Source organism: Pleurodeles waltl, unplaced genomic scaffold, assembly GCF_031143425.1.
Source record: "Pleurodeles waltl isolate 20211129_DDA unplaced genomic scaffold, aPleWal1.hap1.20221129 scaffold_72, whole genome shotgun sequence".
NCBI classification, from domain to species: domain Eukaryota; kingdom Metazoa; phylum Chordata; class Amphibia; order Caudata; family Salamandridae; genus Pleurodeles; species Pleurodeles waltl.
In genome coordinates, this window is record NW_027150393.1 from 1,396,261 (window position 1) to 1,421,034 (window position 24,774).

General features: G+C 48.6%; 10 non-coding genes across 10 annotated transcripts; all 10 read right to left on the bottom strand.

Annotated features, from left to right (window-relative positions):
* Nucleotides 1-744: 744 nt before the first annotated feature.
* On the bottom strand, nt 745-856 carry TRNAL-CAA (transfer RNA leucine (anticodon CAA)). The gene is made up of 2 exons: nt 819-856; nt 745-790 (listed from the first exon to the last, which is right to left on the bottom strand). It is a non-coding gene; the product is annotated as a tRNA-Leu (tRNA).
* A 767-nt stretch (nt 857-1,623) lies between these two features.
* TRNAP-AGG (transfer RNA proline (anticodon AGG)) lies at nt 1,624-1,695 on the bottom strand. The gene has a single exon. It is a non-coding gene; the product is annotated as a tRNA-Pro (tRNA).
* Nucleotides 1,696-5,197: 3,502 nt separating this feature from the next.
* On the bottom strand, nt 5,198-5,269 carry TRNAP-AGG (transfer RNA proline (anticodon AGG)). Its single transcript has one exon. It is a non-coding gene; the product is annotated as a tRNA-Pro (tRNA).
* Nucleotides 5,270-7,892: 2,623 nt separating this feature from the next.
* TRNAL-CAA (transfer RNA leucine (anticodon CAA)) lies at nt 7,893-8,004 on the bottom strand. The gene is made up of 2 exons: nt 7,967-8,004; nt 7,893-7,938 (listed from the first exon to the last, which is right to left on the bottom strand). It is a non-coding gene; the product is annotated as a tRNA-Leu (tRNA).
* Nucleotides 8,005-10,706: 2,702 nt separating this feature from the next.
* TRNAV-CAC (transfer RNA valine (anticodon CAC)) lies at nt 10,707-10,779 on the bottom strand. The gene has a single exon. It is a non-coding gene; the product is annotated as a tRNA-Val (tRNA).
* A 388-nt stretch (nt 10,780-11,167) lies between these two features.
* TRNAP-AGG (transfer RNA proline (anticodon AGG)) lies at nt 11,168-11,239 on the bottom strand. Its single transcript has one exon. It is a non-coding gene; the product is annotated as a tRNA-Pro (tRNA).
* A 3,501-nt stretch (nt 11,240-14,740) lies between these two features.
* TRNAP-AGG (transfer RNA proline (anticodon AGG)) lies at nt 14,741-14,812 on the bottom strand. The gene has a single exon. It is a non-coding gene; the product is annotated as a tRNA-Pro (tRNA).
* A 3,501-nt stretch (nt 14,813-18,313) lies between these two features.
* TRNAP-AGG (transfer RNA proline (anticodon AGG)) lies at nt 18,314-18,385 on the bottom strand. The gene has a single exon. It is a non-coding gene; the product is annotated as a tRNA-Pro (tRNA).
* Nucleotides 18,386-21,016: 2,631 nt separating this feature from the next.
* Nucleotides 21,017-21,128, bottom strand: TRNAL-CAA (transfer RNA leucine (anticodon CAA)). The gene is made up of 2 exons: nt 21,091-21,128; nt 21,017-21,062 (listed from the first exon to the last, which is right to left on the bottom strand). It is a non-coding gene; the product is annotated as a tRNA-Leu (tRNA).
* Nucleotides 21,129-24,599: 3,471 nt separating this feature from the next.
* Nucleotides 24,600-24,711, bottom strand: TRNAL-CAA (transfer RNA leucine (anticodon CAA)). The gene is made up of 2 exons: nt 24,674-24,711; nt 24,600-24,645 (listed from the first exon to the last, which is right to left on the bottom strand). It is a non-coding gene; the product is annotated as a tRNA-Leu (tRNA).
* Between the last annotated feature and the right edge of the window lie 63 nt (nt 24,712-24,774).

Consider the following 24,774-nt stretch of genomic DNA (forward strand, 5'->3'; position numbering starts at 1 on the left):
TGAAAAGCAGACCCTTTCTGGTAGTTGTAACCCGCTGCTAGTCATGGACCCTTGCACCTTAGACTTCCCAACCAGAAGCACTGAAGGGCCTGCTAGCTCTTGAGCCAGAGGAGCATGCCTCTTGGATTCAAGCACACTTGCTCGATCAGCGCTCGATCAGGCTCGATCAGGCAAGATTTATATTAGTGGCTCATAGGCCTGAAACACTCACCTGGGAGACGCAGGGTGGCTGATTTCCCGGAATGGCCCTTGATGGGGAAATCACCTCCTTTCCCCCGCCTCATTTCAGAATTGTGTGCTAGTCGCAAGATAGTGTTCAGGCGTTCATGGGTACTGCCAACTCCCAGCTGCCTCTCTGTCTTCTTCATGTAAATTGCAAGTCACGAGGAGGCACCATTGCCAGTATGCTCCGCCCACCTAACCAAGAAACCTAGTTTGAGCTTGTCTGCCTGTGTTGTTGCAGGGGCAGAGTCTTCTTTGCCCAAAAGGTGGCAGGAGAGCCTCACTTCAAACGATAGAATCAACTGCTTAAGTAGAAACCAGCATGGTAGTTACTGTCATAAAGTGCAGCTCTAACAGAAGGTGTGCCTGAGACGCCCCTTCCAGTAATACACAGAATTTTGATTGAGGGCCCAGCCGATGGGTTGGTGGATTTCTCCTCACATGCCACAGCAGCTTCCAAAGATAGTGGTGTGAGGAGCTGGCTCTGCAAGCAGAGCAAGATTTAAGGGAAGAAAATACACCTGTCAGAAGTGGGATTTGAACCCACGCCTCCATGAAGAGACCAGAAGGCTCAGCTTCACTGACAATCAAGCTCTCTTGAGTCTGGCGCCTTAGACCACTCGGCCATCCTGACAGCCAAAACAGTGTGCAGGTCGGACTCTTCAGTCTGCACTTGTTGATTTTGCCGCTTGCAATGTTCCTATCAAAGTCACAGCTTTAAAGGCTCCACAATATAACATGGCCAAGAAAAAAAAAAAAAACAGAACAAGAAACAATGCACATGCACGACCACCGAGGGATGCAGATAACTTTTTAGCGTCCTGCAATAGTAAAGCACGTTTTACACAGGTCACAAGTTTTTAAAGGTCATTTCTGTCTAAGTGTGCATTGAGAGAGACTGAGGTTTTAGGGAGCAAACACAAAAGCTGCTGCTGCCAAGTGTTTCTGCCCAGTCTCAAACCGGGGACTTTTCGCGTGTGAGGCGAACGTGATAACCACTACACTACAGAAACAAGCTTGCTGATTTGACTGAAGGAGCACAGTTCCCCTCATATGTTTGCACGATTTCCTCTATACTTTATCAGCAGTTGCTCGGAATGCGAGGGGTAAGTGTGAAAATTGCAGCGGTGTCGGCCAGCATGCATACACTCAGACGTCCTGAAAAATCCCACAGCTGCGGGCAGAGACAGACAAATATCTGATGCCTAAATGCCAGGAAGGAGAGCCTGTGAAATCATCACACAGGGCGCACTGAGAGCAAGCAGGAAGGAAGCCAAGACATTCTAATCCATTTTTCGCCTGAAGCAAAAAATATGTTTTGCGCAACAATGCTTCGAGTAAAATGAGAAATGTTGAGGGGTTGTGTATTTTGAGCAGGATTTGATTGTTTTCCGCTAAAATGGGCTCGTCCGGGATTTGAACCCGGGACCTCTCGCACCCTAAGCGAGAATCATACCCCTAGACCAACGAGCCTGGGCACAGAAATGCAACGGCTCCGACCCTGCTCGGAGGATTGGTGACAGAGAGTGGGAGACTACATCCCAAAGCAAGAAACTGCACATGGTGCTCTCTTTTGCAGTACGACTAGAGTCATTTGCATGGTCTTCATCGAACATGACATAAAAAGCCTCTATCCTTTAGACATTTTGGCCCAGATTTACAAGAAAATGACTAAGCGCGACGCTGTGCCAAATTTGCAAGCCCCACGTGCCGTCATTTTCAAAATGCAGGAAAGCGCCGTATTTAGTAGAATACAGCGCACCCCTGTGCTTCCCCCTGCGCCAGCTCTAAATTAGCTGCTGAGCGCCAACGCAGCCGTTCTTGCACCATGGTACAAGGATGACTGCGTTGAGGGGGAAATTGTTTTTGTGCAGGAAGGGACACCTTCCTGCCCAAAAAAAAAATCTTCAATGGTGATTTGCTCTTACTTCTATGTGTGCTGCAGAATGCATCACACATAGAAAGAGCAAAAACAAGGAGAAATGAAAACATTTCTCCTCAGTGCGCCACTCTAACGACACCCCTGGGATGGCGTTGGATTTTGGCGCTGACGCAGATTTACGCCAACTCCTAAATCTGGAGCAGCATCAAAATGCTATGGTGTTGCTGTTGCACACTCCCAACAACACCCATTGCACGCCCCTTCCAGGGAACGCGCTGCGTGCTAAGGGGCCGTATTTACAAGGTGGTGTTAAGCCACAAAAAGTGGCTGAACGCCATCTTGTAAATACCGCGCAGTGCATAGTGCCACCGGGGCGTCACTAAAAGTGATGCTCCGGTGGCGATAGGGCCTTGTAAGTCTGGCACTTTATTTGCTCAAGGTGTGTGTTCTTGGTGAGGGCAGGAAAGCTATTTTCGCTCTCGTACCTTCCTTCCTTGGCTGGCTTGAATGCTGTAGGCTCAGGCTTCATTGCAAAGGTCAAACAGTGAGCAACTGACTGCCGTATGCTGGCGCAACTCCTCTTGGTGAGCTGTGACAGATGCCCCAGGAGCGTAGTACCTCACGATGGTGAGGGATAGACACAGTCTCTTTTATCTCAGCTTGCCTGTCAGGTGAGGCAGGAAATGCAAATACTGTGAAAAAGCCCAGCAACTCGAACCAGGGACCTTTCGCATGTGAGGTGCGCATGATAACCACTACACTACACAAGCAGACACACTTGCCGGCTTGCTTCATGTGGCTATGCATTGTACTGGAACCACCACACTATGGAAACAGACACACCTGCTTGCTTTATGTGGCTATGCATTGGACTGGGATGCAAGGATGAGGGCCAATGTTCATGACGCTCAAAGCTGAGCCTTCCGGAACACAATCTCTTCCCTTGGAAGAAAGGAACTGGGATCACTTTCATTCCAAGAGGTGATTTCAGAACTGGACCCGAAATTACCATGGAGAAGCACTGTGCATTTAATGTTCCTACGAGCACTGCTGCTCCAGCACAGAAAAGCAGTTGCAAAGAAATCTCGCATACCTTCATGATGCTGAACCGTCTCGACGCCAGTATAAAGCATGTATTGCATTGCAACATGACATCTTACAAGAGTGAAAAGCAGAAATACTCCTGTTTAAAACACAGACTGAACCTATAAAGGTAGGGGTTTGTCTGGGATTTGAACCGAGGTCCTCTCACACCCGAAGCGAGAATCATACCCCTATACCAACTAGACTGCCGCTGCATAGTCATTTGAAACATCTTCTGAAGCGTCTTTCAGAAAAGCAGGGCCATTTGGAGGCTCTCTCTCTCTAAGCGTGCCATAGCAATTGATGTTTTCTGTCAAGGATTTTTTGTTTGTCTCTAGCAAGGCAAGAGGTAGTCAAAATGCCCTGTGCCAGTGAGCTGAACTAGGGGACTGATGTGAAAAGCAGACCCTTTCTGGTAGTTGTAACCCGCTGCTAGTCATGGACCCTTGCACCTTAGATTTCCCACCCAGAAGCACTGAAGGGCCTGCTAGCTCTTGAGCCAGAGGAGCATGCCTCTTGGATTCAAGCACACTTGCTCGGTCAGCGCTCGATCAGGCGAGATTTATATTAGTGGCTCATAGGCCTGAAACACTCACCTGGGAGACGCAGGGTGGCTGATTTCCCGGAATGGCCCTTGATGGGGAAATCACCTCCTTTCCCCCGCCTCATTTCAGAATTGTGTGCTAGTCGCAAGACAGTGTTCAGGGGTTCATGGGTACTGCCTACTCCCAGCTGCCTCTCTGTCTTCTTCATGTAAATTGCAAGTCACGAGGAGGCACCATTGCCAATATGCTCCGCCCACCTAACCAAGAAACCTAGTTTGAGCTTGTCTGCCTGTGTTGTTGCAGGGGCAGAGTCTTCTTTGCCCAAAAGGTGGCAGGAGAGCCTCACTTCAAACGATAGAATCAACTGCTTAAGTAGAAACCAGCATGGTAGTTACTGTCATAAAGTGCAGCTCTAACAGAAGGTGTGCCTGAGACGCCCCTTCCAGTAATACACAGAATTTTGATTGAGGGCCCAGCCGATGGGTTGGTGGATTTCTCCTCACATGCCACAGCAGCTTCCAAAGATAGTGGTGTGAGGAGCTGGCTCTGCAAGCAGAGCAAGATTTAAGGGAAGAAAATATTCCTGTCAGAAGTGGGATTTGAACCCACGCCTCCATGAAAAGACCAGAAGGCTCAGCTTCACTGAAGATCAAGCTCTCTTGAGTCTGGCGCCTTAGACCACTCTGCCATCCTGACAGCCAAAACAGTGTGCAGGTCGGACTCTTCAGTCTGCACTTGTTGATTTTGCCGCTTGCAATGTTCCTATCAAAGTCACAGCTTTAAAGGCCCCACAATATAACATGGGCAAGAAAAAAAAATAAAAAACAGAACAAGAAACAATGCACATGCACGACCACCGAGGGATGCAGATAACTTTTTAGCGTCCTGCAATAGTAAAGCACGTTTTACACAGGTCACAAGTTTTTAAAGGTCATTTCTGTCTAAGTGTGCATTGAGAGAGACTGAGGTTTTAGGGAGCAAACACAAAAGCTGCTGCTGCCAAGTGTTGCTGCCCGGTCTCAAACCGGGGACTTTTCGCGTGTGAGGCGAACGTGATAACCACTACACTACAGAAACAAGCTTGCTGATTTGACTGAAGGAGCACAGTTCCCCTCATATGTTTGCACGATTTCCTCTATACTTTATCAGCAGTTGCTCGGAATGCGAGGGGTAAGTGTGAAAATTGCAGCGGTGTCGGCCAGCATGCATACACTCAGACGTCCTGAAAAATCCCACAGCTGCGGGCAGAGACAGACAAATATCTGATGCCTAAATGCCAGGAAGGAGAGCCTGTGAAATCATCACACAGGGCGCACTGAGAGCAAGCAGGAAGGAAGCCAAGGCATTGTAATCCATTTTTCGCCTGAGGCAAAAAATATGTTTTGCGCAACAATGCTTCGAGTAAAATGAGAAATGTTGAGGGGTTGTGTATTTTGAGCAGGATTTGATTGTTTTCCGCTAAAATGGGCTCGTCCGGGATTTGAACCCGGGACCTCTCGCACCCTAAGCGAGAATCATACCCCTAGACCAACGAGCCTGGGCACAGAAATGCAACGGCTCCGACCCTGCTCGGAGGATTGGTGACAGAGAGTGGGAGACTACATCCCAAAGCAAGAAACTGCACATGGTGCTCTCTTTTGCAGTACGACTAGAGTCATTTGCATGGTCTTCATCGAACATGACATAAAAAGCCTCTATCCTTTAGACATTTTGGCCCAGATTTACAAGAAAATGACTAAGCGCGACGCTGTGCCAAATTTGCAAGCCCCACGTGCCGTCATTTTCAAAATGCAGGAAAGCGCCGTATTTAGTAGAATACAGCGCACCCCTGTGCTTCCCCCTGCGCCAGCTCTAAATTAGCTGCTGAGCGCCAACGCAGCCGTTCTTGCACCATGGTACAAGGATGACTGCGTTGAGGGGGAAATTGTTTTTGTGCAGGAAGGGACACCTTCCTGCCCAAAAAAAAAATCTTCAATGGTGATTTGCTCTTACTTCTATGTGTGCTGCAGAATGCATCACACATAGAAAGAGCAAAAACAAGGAGAAATGAAAACATTTCTCCTCAGTGCGCCACTCTAACGACACCCCTGGGATGGCGTTGGATTTTGGCGCTGACGCAGATTTACGCCAACTCCTAAATCTGGAGCAGCATCAAAATGCTATGGTGTTGCTGTGGCACACTCCCAACAACACCCATTGCACGCCCCTTCCAGGGAACGCGCTGCGTGCTAAGGGGCCGTATTTACAAGGTGGTGTTAAGCCACAAAAAGTGGCTGAACGCCATCTTCTAAATACCGCGCAGTGCATAGTGCCACCGGGGCGTCACTAAAAGTGATGCTCCGGTGGCGATAGGGCCTTGTAAGTCTGGCACTTTATTTGCTCAAGGTGTGTGTTCTTGGTGAGGGCAGGAAAGCTATTTTCGCTCTCGTACCTTCTTTCCTTGGCTGGCTTGAATGCTGTAGGCTCAGGCTTCATTGCAAAGGTCAAACAGTGAGCAACTGACTGCCGTAAGCTGGCGCAACTCCTCTTGGGGAGCTGTGACAGATGCCCCAGGAGCGTAGTACCTCACGATGGTGAGGGATAGACACAGTCTCTTTTATCTCAGCTTGCCTGTCAGGTGAGGCAGGAAATGCAAATACTGTGAAAAAGCCCAGCAACTCGAACCAGGGACCTTTCGCATGTGAGGTGCGCATGATAACCACTACACTACACAAACAGACACACTTGCCGGCTTGCTTCATGTGGCTATGCATTGTACTGGAACCACCACACTATGGAAACAGACACACCTGCTTGCTTTATGTGGCTATGCATTGGACTGGGATGCAAGGATGAGGGCCAATGTTTATGACGCTCAAAGCTGAGCCTTCCGGAACACGATCTCTTCCCTTGGAAGAAAGGAACTGGGATCACTTTCATTCCAAGAGGTGATTTCAGAACTGGACCCGAAATTACCATGGAGAAGCACTGTGCATTTAATGTTCCTACGAGCACTGCTGCTACAGCACAGAAAAGCAGTTGCAAAGAAATCTCACATGATGCTGAACCGTCTCGACGCCAGTATAAAGCATGTATTGCATTGCAACATGACATCTTACAAGAGTGAAAAGCAGAAACACTCCTGTTTAAAACACAGACTGAACCTATAAAGGTAGGGGTTTGTCTGGGATTTGAACCGAGGTCCTCTCACACCCGAAGCGAGAATCATACCCCTATACCAACTAGACTGCCGCTGCATAGTCATTTGAAACATCTTCTGAAGCGTCTTTCAGAAAAGCAGGGCCATTTGGAGGCTCTCTCTCTCTAAGCGTGCCATAGCAATTGATGTTTTCTGTCAAGGATTTTTTGTTTGTCTCTAGCAAGGCAAGAGGTAGTCAAAATGCCCTGTGCCAGTGAGCTGAACTAGGGGACTGATGTGAAAAGCAGACCCTTTCTGGTAGTTGTAACCGGCTGCTAGTCATGGACCCTTGCACCTTAGACTTCCCAACCAGAAGCACTGAAGGGCCTGCTAGCTCTTGAGCCAGAGGAGCATGCCTCTTGGATTCAAGCACACTTGCTCGATCAGCGCTCGATCAGGCTCGATCAGGCAAGATTTATATTAGTGGCTCATAGGCCTGAAACACTCACCTGGGAGACGCAGGGTGGCTGATTTCCCGGAATGGCCCTTGATGGGGAAATCACCTCCTTTCCCCCGCCTCATTTCAGAATTGTGTGCTAGTCGCAAGACAGTGTTCAGGCGTTCATGGGTACTGCCAACTCCCAGCTGCCTCTCTGTCTTCTTCATGTAAATTGCAAGTCACGAGGAGGCACCATTGCCAATATGCTCCGCCCACCTAACCAAGAAACCTAGTTTGAGCTTGTCTGCCTGTGTTGTTGCAGGGGCAGAGTCTTCTTTGCCCAAAAGGTGGCAGGAGAGCCTCACTTCAAACGATAGAATCAACTGCTTAAGTAGAAACCAGCATGGTAGTTACTGTCATAAAGTGCAGCTCTAACAGAAGGTGTGCCTGAGACGCCCCTTCCAGTAATACACAGAATTTTGATTGAGGGCCCAGCCGATGGGTTGGTGGATTTCTCCTCACATGCCACAGCAGCTTCCAAAGATAGTGGTGTGAGGAGCTGGCTCTGCAAGCAGAGCTAGATTTAAGGGAAGAAAATACACCTGTCAGAAGTGGGATTTGAACCCACGCCTCCATGAAGAGACCAGAAGGCTCAGCTTCACTGACGATCAAGCTCTCTTGAGTCTGGCGCCTTAGACCACTCGGCCATCCTGACAGCCAAAACAGTGTGCAGGTCGGACTCTTCAGTCTGCACTTGTTGATTTTGCCGCTTGCAATGTTCCTATCAAAGTCACAGCTTTAAAGGCCCCACAATATAACATGGCCAAGAAAAAAAAAAAAAAACAGAACAAGAAACAATGCACATGCACGACCACCGAGGGATGCAGATAACTTTTTAGCGTCCTGCAATAGTAAAGCACGTTTTACACAGGTCACAAGTTTTTAAAGGTCATTTCTGTCTAAGTGTGCATTGAGAGAGACTGAGGTTTTAGGGAGCAAACACAAAAGCTGCTGCTGCCAAGTGTTGCTGCCCGGTCTCAAACCGGGGACTTTTCGCGTGTGAGGCGAACGTGATAACCACTACACTACAGAAACAAGCTTGCTGATTTGACTGAAGGAGCACAGTTCCCCTCATATGTTTGCACGATTTCCTCTATACTTTATCAGCAGTTGCTCGGAATGCGAGGGGTAAGTGTGAAAATTGCAGCGGTGTCGGCCAGCATGCATACACTCAGACGTCCTGAAAAATCCCACAGCTGCGGGCAGAGACAGACAAATATCTGATGCCTAAATGCCAGGAAGGAGAGCCTGTGAAATCATCACACAGGGCGCACTGAGAGCAAGCAGGAAGGAAGCCAAGGCATTGTAATCCATTTTTCGCCTGAGGCAAAAAATATGTTTTGCGCAACAATGCTTCGAGTAAAATGAGAAATGTTGAGGGGTTGTGTATTTTGAGCAGGATTTGATTGTTTTCCGCTAAAATGGGCTCGTCCGGGATTTGAAACCTGGACCTCTCGCATGTGAGGTGCGCATGATAACCACTACACTACACAAACAGACACACTTGCTGGCTTGCTTCATGTGGCTATGCATTGTACTGGAACCACCACACTATGGAAACAGACACACCTGCTTGCTTTATGTGGCTATGCATTGGACTGGGATGCAAGGATGAGGGCCAATGTTCATGACGCTCAAAGCTGAGCCTTCCGGAACACGATCTCTTCCCTTGGAAGAAAGGAACTGGGATCACTTTCATTCCAAGAGGTGATTTCAGAACTGGACCCGAAATTACCATGGAGAAGCACTGTGCATTTAATGTTCCTACGAGCACTGCTGCTCCAGCACAGAAAAGCAGTTGCAAAGAAATCTCGCATACCTTGATGATGCTGAACCGTCTCGACGCCAGTATAAAGCATGTATTGCATTGCAACATGACATCTTACAAGAGTGAAAAGCAGAAATACTCCTGTTTAAAACACAGACTGAACCTATAAAGGTAGGGGTTTGTCTGGGATTTGAACCGAGGTCCTCTCACACCCGAAGCGAGAATCATACCCCTATACCAACTAGACTGCCGCTGCATAGTCATTTGAAACATCTTCTGAAGCGTCTTTCAGAAAAGCAGGGCCATTTGGAGGCTCTCTCTCTCTAAGCGTGCCATAGCAATTGATGTTTTCTGTCAAGGATTTTTTGTTTGTCTCTAGCAAGGCAAGAGGTAGTCAAAATGCCCTGTGCCAGTGAGCTGAACTAGGGGACTGATGTGAAAAGCAGACCCTTTCTGGTAGTTGTAACCCGCTGCTAGTCATGGACCCTTCCTCCTTAGATTTCCCAACCAGAAGCACTGAAGGGCCTGCTAGCTCTTGAGCCAGAGGAGCATGCCTCTTGGATTCAAGCACACTTGCTCGGTCAGCGCTCGATCAGGCGAGATTTATATTAGTGGCTCATAGGCCTGAAACACTCACCTGGGAGACGCAGGGTGGCTGATTTCCCGGAATGGCCCTTGATGGGGAAATCACCTCCTTTCCCCCGCCTCATTTTAGAATTGTGTGCTAGTCGCATGACAGTGTTCAGGGGTTCATGGGTACTGCCTACTCCCAGCTGCCTCTCTGTCTTCTTCATGTAAATTGCAAGTCACGAGGAGGCACCATTGCCAATATGCTCCGCCCACCTAACCAAGAAACCTAGTTTGAGCTTGTCTGCCTGTGTTGTTGCAGGGGCAGAGTCTTCTTTGCCCAAAAGGTGGCAGGAGAGCCTCACTTCAAACGATAGAATCAACTGCTTAAGTAGAAACCAGCATGGTAGTTACTGTCATAAAGTGCAGCTCTAACAGAAGGTGTGCCTGAGACGCCCCTTCCAGTAATACACAGAATTTTGATTGAGGGCCCAGCCGATGGGTTGGTGGATTTCTCCTCACATGCCACAGCAGCTTCCAAAGATAGTGGTGTGAGGAGCAGGCTCTGCAAGCAGAGCAAGATTTAAGGGAAGAAAATACACCTGTCTGAAGTGGGATTTGAACCCACGCCTCCATGAAGAGACCAGAAGGCTCAGCTTCACTGAAGATCAAGCTCTCTTGAGTCTGGCGCCTTAGACCACTCGGCCATCCTGACAGCCAAAACAGTGTGCAGGTCGGACTCTTCAGTCTGCACTTGTTGATTTTGCCGCTTGCAATGTTCCTATCAAAGTCACAGCTTTAAAGGCCCCACAATATAACATGGTCAAGAAAAAAAAAAAAAAACAGAACAAGAAACAATGCACATGCACGACCACCGAGGGATGCAGATAACTTTTTAGCGTCCTGCAATAGTAAAGCACGTTTTACATAGGTCACAAGTTTTTAAAGGTCATTTCTGTCTAAGTGTGCATTGAGAGAGACTGAGGTTTTAGGGAGCAAACACAAAAGCTGCTGCTGCCAAGTGTTTCTGCCCGGTCTCAAACCGGGGACTTTTCGCGTGTGAGGCGAACGTGATAACCACTACACTACAGAAACAAGCTTGCTGATTTGACTGAAGGAGCACAGTTCCCCTCATATGTTTGCACGATTTCCTCTATACTTTATCAGCAGTTGCTCGGAATGCGAGGGGTAAGTGTGAAAATTGCAGCGGTGTCGGCCAGCATGCATACACTCAGACGTCCTGAAAAATCCCACAGCTGCGGGCAGAGACAGACAAATATCTGATGCCTAAATGCCAGGAAGGAGAGCCTGTGAAATCATCACACAGGGCGCACTGAGAGCAAGCAGGAAGGAAGCCAAGGCATTGTAATCCATTTTTCGCCTGAGGCAAAAAATATGTTTTGCGCAACAATGCTTCAAGTGGAATGAGAAATGTTGAGGGGTTGTGTATTTTGAGCAGGATTTGATTGTTTTCCGCTAAAATGGGCTCGTCTGGGATTTGAACCCGGGACCTCTCGCACCCTAAGCGAGAATCATACCCCTAGACCAACGAGCCTGGGCACAGAAATGCAACGGCTCCGACCCTGCTCGGAGGATTGGTGACAGAGAGTGGGAGACTACATCCCAAAGCAAGAAACTGCACATGGTGCTCTCTTCTGCAGTACGACTAGAGTCATTTGCATGGTCTTCATCGAACATGACATAAAAAGCCTCTATCCTTTAGACATTTTGGCCCAGATTTACAAGAAAATGACTAAGCGCGACGCTGTGCCAAATTTGCAAGCCCCACGCGCCGTCATTTTCAAAATGCAGGAAAGCGCCGTATTTAGTAGAATACAGCGCACCCCTGTGCTTCCCCCTGCGCCAGCTCTAAATTAGCTGCTGAGCGCCAACGCAGCCGTTCTTGCACCATGGTACAAGGATGACTGCGTTGAGGGGGAAATTGTTTTTGTGCAGGAAGGGACACCTTCCTGCCCAAAAAAAAAATCTTCAATGGTGATTTGCTCTTACTTCTATGTGTGCTGCAGAATGCATCACACATAAAAAGAGCAAAAACAAGGAGAAATGAAAACATTTCTCCTCAGTGCGCCACTCTAACGACACCCCTGGGATGGCGTTGGATTTTGGCGCTGACGCAGATTTACGCCAACTCCTAAATCTGGAGCAGCATCAAAATGCTATGGTGTTGCTGTGGCACACTCCCAACAACACCCATTGCACGCCCCTTCCAGGGAACGCGCTGCGTGCTAAGGGGCCGTATTTACAAGGTGGTGTTAAGCCACAAAAAGTGGCTGAACGCCATCTTGTAAATACCGCGCAGTGCATAGTGTCACCGGGGCGTCACTAAAAGTGATGCTCCGGTGGCGATAGGGCCTTGTAAGTCTGGCACTTTATTTGCTCAAGGTGTGTGTTCTTGGTGAGGGCAGGAAAGCTATTTTCGCTCTCGTACCTTCCTTCCTTGGCTGGCTTGAATGCTGTAGGCTCAGGCTTCATTGCAAAGGTCAAACAGTGAGCAACTGACTGCCGTAAGCTGGCGCAACTCCTCTTGGTGAGCTGTGACAGATGCCCCAGGAGCGTAGTACCTCACGATGGTGAGGGATAGACACAGTCTCTTTTATCTCAGCTTGCCTGTCAGGTGAGGCAGGAAATGCAAATACTGTCAATAAGCCCAGCGACTCGAACCAGGGACCTTTCGCATGTGAGGTGCGCATGATAACCACTACACTACACAAGCAGACACACTTGGCGGCTTGCTTCATGTGGCTATGCATTGTACTGGAACCACCACACTATGGAAACAGACACACCTGCTTGCTTTATGTGGCTATGCATTGGACTGGGATGCAAGGATGAGGGCCAATGTTCATGACGCTCAAAGCTGAGCCTTCCGGAACACGATCTCTTCCCTTGGAAGAAAGGAACTGGGATCACTTTCATTCCAAGAGGTGATTTCAGAACTGGACCCGAAATTACCATGGAGAAGCACTGTGCATTTAATGTTCCTACGAGCACTGCTGCTCCAGCACAGAAAAGCAGTTGCAAAGAAATCTCGCATACCTTGATGATGCTGAACCGTCTCGACGCCAGTATAAAGCATGTATTGCATTGCAACATGACATCTTACAAGAGTGAAAAGCAGAAATACTCCTGTTTAAAACACAGACTGAACCTATAAAGGTAGGGGTTTGTCTGGGATTTGAACCGAGGTCCTCTCACACCCGAAGCGAGAATCATACCCCTATACCAACTAGACTGCCGCTGCTTAGTCATTTGAAACATCTTCTGAAGCGTCTTTCAGAAAAGCAGGGCCATTTGGAGGCTCTCTCTCTCTAAGCGTGCCATAGCAATTGATGTTTTCTGTCAAGGATTTTTTGTTTGTCTCTAGCAAGGCAAGAGGTAGTCCAAATGCCCTGTGCCAGTGAGCTGAACTAGGGGACTGATGTGAAAAGCAGACCCTTTCTGGTAGTTGTAACCCGCTGCTAGTCATGGACCCTTCCTCCTTAGATTTCCCAACCAGAAGCACTGAAGGGCCTGCTAGCTCTTGAGCCAGAGGAGCATGCCTCTTGGATTCAAGCACACTTGCTCGGTCAGCGCTCGATCAGGCGAGATTTATATTAGTGGCTCATAGGCCTGAAACACTCACCTGGGAGACGCAGGGTGGCTGATTTCCCGGAATGGCCCTTGATGAGGAAATCACCTCCTTTCCCCCGCCTCATTTCAGAATTGTGTGCTAGTCGCAAGACAGTGTTCATGGGTTCATGGGTACTGCCTACTCCCAGCTGCCTCTCTGTCTTCTTCATGTAAATTGCAAGTCACGAGGAGGCACCATTGCCAATATGCTCCGCCCACCTAACCAAGAAACCTAGTTTGAGCTTGTCTGCCTGTGTTGTTGCAGGGGCAGAGTCTTCTTTGCCCAAAAGGTGGCAGGAGAGCCTCACTTCAAACGATAGAATCAACTGCTTAAGTAGAAACCAGCATGGTAGTTACTGTCATAAAGTGCAGCTCTAACAGAAGGTGTGCCTGAGACGCCCCTTCCAGTAATACACAGAATTTTGATTGAGGGCCCAGCCGATGGGTTGGTGGATTTCTCCTCACATGCCACAGCAGCTTCCAAAGATAGTGGTGTGAGGAGCTGGCTCTGCAAGCAGAGCAAGATTTAAGGGAAGAAAATACACCTGTCTGAAGTGGGATTTGAACCCACGCCTCCATGAAGAGACCAGAAGGCTCAGCTTCACTGAAGATCAAGCTCTCTTGAGTCTGGCGCCTTAGACCACTCGGCCATCCTGACAGCCAAAACAGTGTACAGGTCGGACTCTTCAGTCTGCACTTGTTGATTTTGCCGCTTGCAATGTTCCTATCAAAGTCACAGCTTTAAAGGCCCCACAATATAACATGGTCAAGAAAAAAAAAAAAAAACAGAACAAGAAACAATGCACATGCACGACCACCGAGGGATGCAGATAACTTTTTAGCGTCCTGCAATAGTAAAGCACGTTTTACATAGGTCACAAGTTTTTAAAGGTCATTTCTGTCTAAGTGTGCATTGAGAGAGACTGAGGTTTTAGGGAGCAAACACAAAAGCTGCTGCTGCCAAGTGTTTCTGCCCGGTCTCAAACCGGGCACTTTTCGCGTGTGAGGCGAACGTGATAACCACTACACTACAGAAACAAGCTTGCTGATTTGACTGAAGGAGCACAGTTCCCCTCATATGTTTGCACGATTTCCTCTATACTTTATCAGCAGTTGCTCGGAATGCGAGGGGTAAGTGTGAAAATTGCAGCGGTGTCGGCCAGCATGCATACACTCAGACGTCCTGAAAAATCCCACAGCTGCGGGCAGAGACAGACAAATATCTGATGCCTAAATGCCAGGAAGGAGAGCCTGTGAAATCATCACACAGGGCGCACTGAGAGCAAGCAGGAAGGAAGCCAAGGCATTGTAATCCATTTTTCGCCTGAGGCAAAAAATATGTTTTGCGCAACAATGCTTCAAGTGGAATGAGAAATGTTGAGGGGTTGTGTATTTTGAGCAGGATTTGATTGTTTTCCGCTAAAATGGGCTCGTCCGGGATTTGAACCCGGGACCTCTCGCACCCTAAGCGAGAATCATACCCCTAGACCAACGAGCCTGGGCACAGAAATGCAACGGCTCCGACCCTGCTCGGAGGATTGGTGACAGAGAGTGGGAGACTACATCCCAAAGCAAGAAACTGCACATGGTGCTCTCTTCTGCAGTACGACTAGAGTCATTTGCATGGTCTTCATCGAACATGACATAAAAAGCCTCTATCCTTTAGACATTTTGGCCCAGATTTACAAGAAAATGACTAAGCGCGACGCTGTGCCAAATTTGCAAGCCCCACGCGCCGTCATTTTCAAAATGCAGGAAAGCGCCGTATTTAGTAGAATACAGCGCACCCCTGTGCTTCCCCCTGCGCCAGTTCTAAATTAGCTGCTGAGCGCCAACGCAGCCGTTCTTGCACCATGGTACAAGGATGACTGCGTTGAGGGGGAAATTGTTTTTGTGCAGGAAGGGACACCTTCCTGCCCAAAAAAAAAATCTTCAATGGTGATTTGCTCTTACTTCTATGTGTGCTGCAGAATGCATCACACATAGAAAGAGCAAAAACAAGGAGAAATGAAAACATTTCTCCTCAGTGCGCCACTCTAACGACACCCCTGGGATGGCGTTGGATTTTGGCGCTGACGCAGATTTACGCCAACTCCTAAATCTGGAGCAGCATCAAAATGCTATGGTGTTGCTGTGGCACACTCCCAACAACACCCATTGCACGTCCCTTCCAGGGAACGCGCTGCGTGCTAAGGGGCCGTATTTACAAGGTGGTGTTAAGCCACAAAAAGTGGCTGAACGCCATCTTGTAAATACCGCGCAGTGCATAGTGTCACCGGGGCGTCACTAAAAGTGATGCTCCGGTGGCGATAGGGCCTTGTAAGTCTGGCACTTTATTTGCTCAAGGTGTGTGTTCTTGGTGAGGGCAGGAAAGCTATTTTCGCTCTCGTACCTTCCTTCCTTGGCTGGCTTGAATGCTGTAGGCTCAGGCTTCATTGCAAAGGTCAAACAGTGAGCAACTGACTGCCGTAAGCTGGCGCAACTCCTCTTGGTGAGCTGTGACAGATGCCCCAGGAGCGTAGTACCTCACGATGGTGAGGGATAGACACAGTCTCTTTTATCTCAGCTTGCCTGTCAGGTGAGGCAGGAAATGCAAATACTGTGAATAAGCCCAGCGACTCGAACCAGGGACCTTTCGCATGTGAGGTGCGCATGATAACCACTACACTACACAAGCAGACACACTTGGCGGCTTGCTTCATGTGGCTATGCATTGTACTGGAACCACCACACTATGGAAACAGACACACCTGCTTGCTTTATGTGGCTATGCATTGGACTGGGATGCAAGGATGAGGGCCAATGTTCATGACGCTCAAAGCTGAGCCTTCCGGAACACGATCTCTTCCCTTGGAAGAAAGGAACTGGGATCACTTTCATTCCAAGAGGTGATTTCAGAACTGGACCCGAAATTACCATGGAGAAGCACTGTGCATTTAATGTTCCTACGAGCACTGCTGCTCCAGCACAGAAAAGCAGTTGCAAAGAAATCTCGCATACCTTGATGATGCTGAACCGTCTCGACGCCAGTATAAAGCATGTATTGCATTGCAACATGACATCTTACAAGAGTGAAAAGCAGAAATACTCCTGTTTAAAACACAGACTGAACCTATAAAGGTAGGGGTTTGTCTGGGATTTGAACCGAGGTCCTCTCACACCCGAAGCGAGAATCATACCCCTATACCAACTAGACTGCCGCTGCATAGTCATTTGAAACATCTTCTGAAGCGTCTTTCAGAAAAGCAGGGCCATTTGGAGGCTCTCTCTCTCTAAGCGTGCCATAGCAATTGATGTTTTCTGTCAAAGATTTTTTGTTTGTCTCTAGCAAGGCAAGAGGTAGTCAAAATGCCCTGTGCCAGTGAGCTGAACTAGGGGACTGATGTGAAAAGCAGACCCTTTCTGGTAGTTGTAACCCGCTGCTAGTCATGGACCCTTCCTCCTTAGATTTCCCAACCAGAAGCACTGAAGGGCCTGCTAGCTCTTGAGCCAGAGGAGCATGCCTCTTGGATTCAAGCACACTTGCTCGGTCAGCGCTCGATCAGGCGAGATTTATATTAGTGGCTCATAGGCCTGAAACACTCACCTGGGAGACGCAGGGTGGCTGATTTCCCGGAATGGCCCTTGATGGGGAAATCACCTCCTTTCCCCCGCCTCATTTCAGAATTGTGTGCTAGTCGCAAGACAGTGTTCAGGGGTTCATGGGTACTGCCTACTCCCAGCTGCCTCTCTGTCTTCTTCATGTAAATTGCAAGTCACGAGGAGGCACCATTGCCAATATGCTCCGCCCACCTAACCAAGAAACCTAGTTTGAGCTTGTCTGCCTGTGTTGTTGCAGGGGCAGAGTCTTCTTTGCCCAAAAGGTGGCAGGAGAGCCTCACTTCAAACGATAGAATCAACTGCTTAAGTAGAAACCAGCATGGTAGTTACTGTCATAAAGTGCAGCTCTAGCAGAAGGTGTGCCTGAGACGCCCCTTCCAGTAATACACAGAATTTTGATTGAGGGCCCAGCCGATGGGTTGGTGGATTTCTCCTCACATGCCACAGCAGCTTCCAAAGATAGTGGTGTGAGAAGCTGGCTCTGCAAGCAGAGCAAGATTTAAGGGAAGAAAATACACCTGTCTGAAGTGGGATTTGAACCCACGCCTCCATGAAGAGACCAGAAGGCTCAGCTTCACTGAAGATCAAGCTCTCTTGAGTCTGGCGCCTTAGACCACTCGGCCATCCTGACAGCCAAAACAGTGTACAGGTCGTACTCTTCAGTCTGCACTTGTTGATTTTGCCGCTTGCAATGTTCCTATCAAAGTCACAGCTTTAAAGGCCCCACAATATAACATGGTCAAGAAAAAAAAAAAAAAACAGAACAAGAAACAATGCACATGCACGACCACCGAGGGATGCAGATAACTTTTTAGCGTCCTGCAATAGTAAAGCACGTTTTACATAGGTCACAAGTTTTTAAAGGTCATTTCTGTCTAAGTGTGCATTGAGAGAGACTGAGGTTTTAGGGAGCAAACACAAAAGCTGCTGCTGCCAAGTGTTTCTGCCCGGTCTCAAACCGGGCACTTTTCGCGTGTGAGGCGAACGTGATAACCACTACACTACAGAAACAAGCTTGCTGATTTGACTGAAGGAGCACAGTTCCCCTCATATGTTTGCACGATTTCCTCTATACTTTATCAGCAGTTGCTCGGAATGCGAGGGGTAAGTGTGAAAATTGCAGCGGTGTCGGCCAGCATGCATACACTCAGACGTCCTGAAAAATCCCACAGCTGCGGGCAGAGACAGACAAATATCTGATGCCTAAATGCCAGGAAGGAGAGCCTGTGAAATCATCACACAGGGCGCACTGAGAGCAAGCAGGAAGGAAGCCAAGGCATTGTAATCCATTTTTCGCCTGAGGCAAAAAATATGTTTTGCGCAACAATGCTTCAAGTGGAATGAGAAATGTTGAGGGGTTGTGTATTTTGAGCAGGATTTGATTGTTTTCCGCTAAAATGGGCTCGTCCGGGATTTGAACCCGGGACCTCTCGCACCCTAAGCGAGAATCATACCCCTAGACCAACGAGCCTGGGCACAGAAATGCAACGGCTCCGACCCTGCTCGGAGGATTGGTGACAGAGAGTGGGAGACTACATCCCAAAGCAAGAAACTGCACATGGTGCTCTCTTTTGCAGTACGACTAGAGTCATTTGCATGGTCTTCATCGAACATGACATAAAAAGCCTCTATCCTTTAGACATTTTGGCCCAGATTTACAAGAAAATGACTAAGCGCGACGCTGTGCCAAATTTGCAAGCCCCACGTGCCGTCATTTTCAAAATGCAGGAAAGCGCCGTATTTAGTAGAATACAGCGCACCCCTGTGCTTCCCCCTGCGCCAGCTCTAAATTAGCTGCTGAGCGCCAACGCAGCCGTTCTTGCACCATGGTACAAGGATGACTGCGTTGAGGGGGAAATAGTTTTTGTGCAGGAAGGGACACCTTCCTGCCCAAAAAAAAAATCTTCAATGGTGATTTGCTCTTACTTCTATGTGTGCTGCAGAATGCATCACACATAGAAAGAGCAAAAACAAGGAGAAATGAAAACATTTCTCCTCAGTGCGCCACTCTAACGACACCCCTGGGATGGCGTTGGATTTTGGCGCTGACGCAGATTTACGCCAACTCCTAAATCTGGAGCAGCATCAAAATGCTATGGTGTTGCTGTGGCACACTCCCAACAACACCCATTGCACGCCCCTTCCAGGGAACGCGCTGCGTGCTAAGGGGCCGTATTTACAAGGTGGTGTTAAGCCACAAAAAGTGGCTGAACGCCATCTTGTAAATACCGCGCAGTGCATAGTGCCACCGGGGCGTCACTAAAAGTGATGCTCCGGTGGCGATAGGGCCTTGTAAGTCTGGCACTTTATTTGCTCAAGGTGTGTGTTCTTGGTGAGGGCAGGAAAGCTATTTTCGCTCTCGTACCTTCCTTCCTTGGCTGGCTTGAATGCTGTAGGCTCAGGCTTCATTGCAAAGGTCAAACAGTGAGCAACTGACTGCCGTAAGCTGGCGCAACTCCTCTTGGTGAGCTGTGACAGATGCCCCAGGAGCGTAGTACCTCACGATGGTGAGGGATAGACACAGTCTCTTTTATCTCAGCTTGCCTGTCAGGTGAGGCAGGAAATGCAAATACTGTGAAAAAGCCCAGCAACTCGAACCAGGGACCTTTCGCATGTGAGGTGCGCATGATAACCACTACACTACACAAACAGACACACTTGCCGGCTTGCTTCATGTGGCTATGCATTGTACTGGAACCACCACACTATGGAAACAGACAAACCTGCTTGCTTTATGTGGCTATGCATTGGACTGGGATGCAAGGATGAGGGCCAATGTTCATGACGCTCAAAGCTGAGCCTTCCGGAACACGATCTCTTTCCTTGGAAGAAAGGAACTGGGATCACTTTCATTCCAAGAGGTGATTTCAGAACTGGACCCGAAATTACCATGGAGAAGCACTGTGCATTTAATGTTCCTACGAGCACTGCTGCTACAGCACAGAAAAGCAGTTGCAAAGAAATCTCGCATACCTTCATGATGCTGAACCGTCTCGACGCCAGTATAAAGCATGTATTGCATTGCAACATGACATCTTACAAGAGTGAAAAGCAGAAACACTCCTGTTTAAAACACAGACTGAACCTATAAAGGTAGGGGTTTGTCTGGGATTTGAACCGAGGTCCTCTCACACCCGAAGCGAGAATCATACACCAATACCAACTAGACTGCCGCTGCATAGTCATTTGAAACATCTTCTGAAGCGTCTTTCAGAAAAGCAGGGCCATTTGGAGGCTCTCTCTCTCTAAGCGTGCCATAGCAATTGATGTTTTCTGTCAAGGATTTTTTGTTTGTCTCTAGCAAGGCAAGAGGTAGTCAAAATGCCCTGTGCCAGTGAGCTGAACTAGGGGACTGATGTGAAAAGCAGACCCTTTCTGGTAGTTGTAACCCGCTGCTAGTCATGGACGCTTGCACCTTAGACTTCCCAACCAGAAGCACTGAAGGGCCTGCTAGCTCTTGAGCCAGAGGAGCATGCCTCTTGGATTCAAGCACACTTGCTCAATCAGCGCTCGATCAGGCTCGATCAGGCAAGATTTATATTAGTGGCTCATAGGCCTGAAACACTCACCTGGGAGACGCAGGGTGGCTGATTTCCAGGAATGGCCCTTGATGGGGAATTCACCGCCTTTCCCCCGCCTCATTTCAGAATTGTGTGCTAGTCGCAAGACAGTGTTCAGGCGTTCATGGGTACTGCCAACTCCCAGCTGCCTCTCTGTCTTCTTCATGTAAATTGCAAGTCACGAGGAGGCACCATTGCCAATATGCTCCGCCCACCTAACCAAGAAACCTAGTTTGAGCTTGTCTGCCTGTGTTGTTGCAGGGGCAGAGTCTTCTTTGCCCAAAAGGTGGCAGGAGAGCCTCACTTCAAACGATAGAATCAACTGCTTAAGTAGAAACCAGCATGGTAGTTACTGTCATAAAGTGCAGCTCTAACAGAAGGTGTGCCTGAGACGCCCCTTCCAGTAATACACAGAATTTTGATTGAGGGCCCAGCCGATGGGTTGGTGGATTTCTCCTCACATGCCACAGCAGCTTCCAAAGATAGTGGTCTGAGGAGCTGGCTCTGCAAGCAGAGCAAGATTTAAGGGAAGAAAATACACCTGTCAGAAGTGGGATTTGAACCCACGCCTCCATGAAGAGACCAGAAGGCTCAGCTTCACTGAAGATCAAGCTCTCTTGAGTCTGGCGCCTTAGACCACTCGGCCATCCTGACAGCCAAAACAGTGTGCAGGTCGGACTCTTCAGTCTGCACTTGTTGATTTTGCCGCTTGCAATGTTCCTATCAAAGTCACAGCTTTAAAGGCCCCACAATATAACATGGCCAAGAAAAAAAAAAAAAAACAGAACAAGAAACAATGCACATGCACGACCACCGAGGGATGCAGATAACTTTTTAGCGTCCTGCAATAGTAAAGCACGTTTTACACAGGTCACAAGTTTTTAAAGGTCATTTCTGTCTAAGTGTGCATTGAGAGAGACTGAGGTTTTAGGGAGCAAACACAAAAGCTGCTGCTGCCAAGTGTTTCTGCCCGGTCTCAAACCGGGGACTTTTCGCGTGTGAGGCGAACGTGATAACCACTACACTACAGAAACAAGCTTGCTGATTTGACTGAAGGAGCACAGTTCCCCTCATATGTTTGCACGATTTCCTCTATACTTTATCAGCAGTTGCTCGGAATGCGAGGGGTAAGTGTGAAAATTGCAGCGGTGTCGGCCAGCATGCATACACTCAGACGTCCTGAAAAATCCCATAGCTACGGGCAGAGACAGACAAATATCTGATGCCTAAATGCCAGGAAGGAGAGCCTGTGAAATCATCACACAGGGCGCACTGAGAGCAAGCAGGAAGGAAGCCAAGGCATTGTAATCCATTTTTCGCCTTAGGCAAAAAATATGTTTTGCGCAACAATGCTTCGAGTAAAATGAGAAATGTTGAGGGGTTGTGTATTTTGAGCAGGATTTGATTGTTTTCCGCTAAAATGGGCTCGTCCGGGATTTGAAACCGGGACCTCTCGCTCCCTAAGTGAGAATCATACCCCTAGACCAACGAGCCTGGGCACAGAAATGCAACGGCTCCGACCCTGCTCGGAGGATTGGTGACAGAGAGTGGGAGACTACATCCCAAAGCAAGAAACTGCACATGGTGCTCTCTTTTGCAGTACGACTAGAGTCATTTGCATGGTCTTCATCGAACATGACATAAAAAGCCTCTATCCTTTAGGCATTTTGGCCCAGATTTACAAGAAAATGACTAAGCGCGACGCTGTGCCAAATTTGCAAGCCCCATGTGCCGTCATTTTCAAAATGCAGGAAAGCGCTGTATTTAGTAGAATACAGCGCACCCCTGTGCTTCCCCCTGCGCCAGCTCTAAATTAGCTGCTGAGCGCCAACGCAGCCATTCTTGCACCATGGTACAAGGATGACTGCGTTGAGGGGGAAATTGTTTTTGTGCAGGAAGGGACACCTTCCTGCCCAAAAAAAAAATCTTCAATGGTGATTTGCTCTTACTTCTATGTGTGCTGCAGAATGCATCACACATAGCAAGAGCAAAAACAAGGAGAAATGAAAACATTTCTCCTCAGTGCGCCACTCTAACGACACCCCTGGGATGGCGTTGGATTTTGGCGCTGACGCAGATTTACGCCAACTCCTAAATCTGGAGCAGCATCAAAATGCTATGGTGTTGCTGTGGCACACTCCCAACAACACCCATTGCACGCCCCTTCCAGGGAATGCGCTGCGTGCTAAGGGGCCGTATTTACAAGGTGGTGTTAAGCCACAAAAAGTGGCTGAACGCCATCTTGTAAATACCGCGCAGTGCATAGTGCCACCGGGGCGTCACTAAAAGTGATGCTCCGGTGGCGTTAGGGCCTTGTAAGTCTGGCACTTTATTTGCTCAAGGTGTGTGTTCTTGGTGAGGGCAGGAAAGCTATTTTCGCTCTCGTACCTTCCTTCCTTGGCTGGCTTGAATGCTGTAGGCTCAGGCTTCATTGCAAAGGTCAAACAGTGAGCAACTGACTGCCGTAAGCTGGCGCAACTCCTCTTGGTGAGCTGTGACAGATGCCCCAGGAGCGTAGTACCTCACGATGGTGAGGGATAGACACAGTCTCCTTTATCTCAGCTTGCCTGTCAGGTGAGGCAGGAAATGCAAATACTGTGAAAAAGCCCAGCGACTCGAACCAGGGACCTTTCGCATGTGAGGTGCGCATGATAACCACTACACTACACAAGCAGACACACTTGCCGGCTTGCTTCATGTGGCTATGCATTGTACTGGAACCACCACACTATGGAAACAGACACACCTGCTTGCTTTATGTGGCTATGCATTGGACTGGGATGCAAGGATGAGGGCCAATGTTCATGACGCTCAAAGCTGAGCCTTCCGGAACACAATCTCTTCCCTTGGAAGAAAGGAACTGGGATCACTTTCATTCCAAGAGGTGATTTCAGAACTGGACCCGAAATTACCATGGAGAAGCACTGTGCATTTAATGTTCCTACGAGCACTGCTGCTCCAGCACAGAAAAGCAGTTGCAAAGAAATCTCGCATACCTTCATGATGCTGAACCGTCTCGACGCCAGTATAAAGCATGTATTGCATTGCAACATGACATCTTACAAGAGTGAAAAGCAGAAACACTCCTGTTTAAAACACAGACTGAACCTATAAAGGTAGGGGTTTGTCTGGGATTTGAACCGAGGTCCTCTCACACCCGAAGCGAGAATCATACACCAATACCAACTAGACTGCCGCTGCATAGTCATTTGAAACATCTTCTGAAGCGTCTTTCAGAAAAGCAGGGCCATTTGGAGGCTCTCTCTCTCTAAGCGTGCCATAGCAATTGATGTTTTCTGTCAAGGATTTTTTGTTTGTCTCTAGCAAGGCAAGAGGTAGTCAAAATGCCCTGTGCCAGTGAGCTGAACTAGGGGACTGATGTGAAAAGCAGACCCTTTCTGGTAGTTGTAACCCGCTGCTAGTCATGGACGCTTGCACCTTAGACTTCCCAACCAGAAGCACTGAAGGGCCTGCTAGCTCTTGAGCCAGAGGAGCATGCCTCTTGGATTCAAGCACACTTGCTCAATCAGCGCTCGATCAGGCTCGATCAGGCAAGATTTATATTAGTGGCTCATAGGCCTGAAACACTCACCTGGGAGACGCAGGGTGGCTGATTTCCAGGAATGGCCCTTGATGGGGAATTCACCGCCTTTCCCCCGCCTCATTTCAGAATTGTGTGCTAGTCGCAAGACAGTGTTCAGGCGTTCATGGGTACTGCCAACTCCCAGCTGCCTCTCTGTCTTCTTCATGTAAATTGCAAGTCACGAGGAGGCACCATTGCCAATATGCTCCGCCCACCTAACCAAGAAACCTAGTTTGAGCTTGTCTGCCTGTGTTGTTGCAGGGGCAGAGTCTTCTTTGCCCAAAAGGTGGCAGGAGAGCCTCACTTCAAACGATAGAATCAACTGCTTAAGTAGAAACCAGCATGGTAGTTACTGTCATAAAGTGCAGCTCTAACAGAAGGTGTGCCTGAGACGCCCCTTCCAGTAATACACAGAATTTTGATTGAGGGCCCAGCCGATGGGTTGGTGGATTTCTCCTCACATGCCACAGCAGCTTCCAAAGATAGTGGTCTGAGGAGCTGGCTCTGCAAGCAGAGCAAGATTTAAGGGAAGAAAATACACCTGTCAGAAGTGGGATTTGAACCCACGCCTCCATGAAGAGACCAGAAGGCTCAGCTTCACTGAAGATCAAGCTCTCTTGAGTCTGGCGCCTTAGACCACTCGGCCATCCTGACAGCCAAAACAGTGTGCAGGTCGGACTCTTCAGTCTGCACTTGTTGATTTTGCCGCTTGCAATG